Below are 3,294 nucleotides of genomic sequence, written 5' to 3' on the forward strand. Positions count from 1 at the left end.
CATAAATTCGGTTAAACGTGCTTATATATATATATATATATATTATATCAGTAGAGGAATGAGGAATAAAAATTAATAATGTATATGCAAGAATTGTTTGTATATATATATAGAGGGGGGACGTCACTTTTAGAATTGTTTGCAATTGTATATGAGAAAACGTCAAGTGAAATACAATAATATACGTATAGTTTTTTTATTTTTTTTATATTTGGCATTCTCATATATATTATATCGGTGTAATATTATATAAAATATCAGCATGCAGCTTTATATAGGTATAAATGTATAAATAATATTGTATTGTATTTACCAATATAATAGTATGTGTGTGCATACTGCATACTGACAAATATTATTCGTCACTAAAGCAAAGCATGATTTAAATTCAATTTAAATAATATTATATAATATGACACTATTTCATAATACACTGTCAGATTTCAGTGTACAGTAAGTGAAGAATATAAATATTATGTACAGTATAAAATAATAGTGTATTTAAAAACAATAATTTACATTTAAGTATCTTTCCAATAATTAATATTATATCCACAAAAAGAATTATAATAATTGTATAATAAGCATGACTTAATGTTTTCTAAAAAGTCTGTGGTAAATTATATTCTGATAAAAGTCACTCTAACACTCTTTAATTTAATATTATTTTTTATGACCAGTGATAGTGCACTTCTCTGTGACCAATTATTCAAGTTCGTAACCTGACCCACAGTAGCACTAGCACACACAAGTTAGTAAATTAAGAATATTTTATCTAAATATTAGATGATAAAATATATTGAAAACTATATAAATAAATAGTATAATAAAAATAAAAATATGAATTAATAAGTTTTGTAAAATGTCATGTACTCATACATTCTTTATATTTCTTCATATATATTTTCGTGTAACGAAAACAAGTTGTCAAAAATGTGTCGTAAATAATTGTAAAACGGTTTTAGAGTTACATAAACCATGAACTACGAGTACCTACATTAATAATTTATACAAATAATATAACTAAACAAAATTTGCTACATTGAAGTTCAATTATTGAACTAGCCTAGTAGCATCATTGATTATACATGTCTAATCAATGCTAGTATATTTGAGAAAAAATGTAATATTTAAGTATATATAATAACTATAGGTAAATGTTTTAAAGTAAGCTAATAAAACTATTTCTATTTGCAATAAAAATACTGAAACTTCCTACGTAAAGAGATTCACGATACGTAGCTTGATGTTGGACCCGTATCACGTCTTATGCATTATTTACTGTATAAAAAAGAATTATCAGCTTGGCAACAAATAACAGTACATAGGTAAGTAGCTAATTATATTATGACAAAGATATAGAACAGTCAACACGATTCCTCGTACAATATAGGTACATTAAAAGAGTGAAAAAATAGTAGTGAATAGTGATACAGGTATTTTATTAATATTGCACTAATGTTCAATAATTCAATATTAATTTTCAATAGACCACCAATCATATAATATAATAAATTATATTTTTATTTTGTATTCAAAATTACATATTCTGATCCGACCGCGATTACTTTATAGTTTATACTCTATAATTTATATATATAAATAAATTACCGATAAGTATAATAATATAATATAATATTTAATAATAATTATATTTTACCTACTATACCTTATACCTACCTATAAACAAAAAATATATATATTTTTATTCATAGGTAGCCCTTTTACACTGCAGGGTATCATTATTTTGTATATTTTTCCACTATATTATTTCCTATAGAAATGTACATATTATTCCACGATTTTGCAGTTTGATAATATCATCTTGTGCGTGATACCAATTTTGGTTATACAAAAATATAATAAAATAAGTTTTTGTAGTCGTCGCCGTACGCGAATAATATAATTTAACGATAAAGACATCAATAATTTTAAGCAAATATTAAAATACCCAACAATATAGCTAGGTAATATTAGTTATTGTTGATATTTCTGTTTTCACTTTCTAGCAGTTCACTAATAGAAATTATAAGAATAAGAGTAACTGAAAAATTATACTATCCAACTTTCTGGAGATAATTTTAGACAAAATAATAGCTCTTATATCCTGACATTCTGTATTCTGTAGAACGCGTGTAATGTTTTCATTATATCCATCACGTTAGTTGTCAAACTCAAACATAAATAATTTCTGTAATTAGTCATTCATTACATATAATATGACAAATTCATATTTTTAGCTTTCTGTTTTCGATACTTTGATGAAAGTATGTATAGTTCTACAAAATATGTCGGTATGTTATTATAGATACCTACGCAATAGGTATTACGTATGTAATATACTTATGTACTAATATGACATAACAATATTATTGAAATAGTTATCAACTCTCAATCAGATTTAATAAATTCGATGATAAAGTATAAATTAAATAACATAATTTCATATTAAGTTCGACCGAAGACATACACTAGAATCAGCTAGTAAAATCACATAAAATCTAAAAAGATCCTTTAATTTTAACGAAACATATTTTTATTTTATGCAAATACGATTATATATAGGTAGTATTTTAAAGTAAATATTCATATGGATATTTAATGTTATATAAATATTAATGTATATTTAAATTTGTTTAACGTTGCTCAATCAAATAAGAGTTTGCGTTTTGGAGTAAAAAAATATTAGATTTAACGTTAAAAGTATGTAGATCTGTATATTCAGGTATAGATAACCTACACATTTCGTAAAAATGTCTCCCCTTTGTAATATTTTCCGATCTTGAGTATTCATATTTTATCAGTCGTAAAATAATTGTATGATATAATGTATAGAAACGAATCTATTTGAAAAAAAATTTCCATACTATAATATACACTTAACGAATTCATTAAACACGTGCTTATAGTTTAAGGCAATAAAGAAAATATAAAATTCTAAGAATATAGCGCAGTTTAATATTGATCGGTTCAATTTTTTTTTTTGTTGTTCATATATTTATAATATATATAATTATTATTATTTAATACAAACTATACTTCGTAGTATAATAGTTTAAACAATAAACTTTTTTCACTCTCTATGGTGGAGTCCGTCTAAATAATTATTATTATGGCCATATCCCTCCATTCAGCCATTGTGTTATAATAAGTATGAGCGCGTATTTATCGGCTGGTGGTCGTATTATATTAAAAAAATAATATATTATATATTATTATTTATATAGTCGCCGGGGACTCGTGGTCTTTAGGAATCATTGCCGCCCCGTCGCCTTGTATGAACGGAAATTTAAA

Source organism: Rhopalosiphum padi, chromosome 2, assembly GCF_020882245.1.
Source record: "Rhopalosiphum padi isolate XX-2018 chromosome 2, ASM2088224v1, whole genome shotgun sequence".
Lineage (NCBI taxonomy): Eukaryota > Metazoa > Arthropoda > Insecta > Hemiptera > Aphididae > Rhopalosiphum > Rhopalosiphum padi.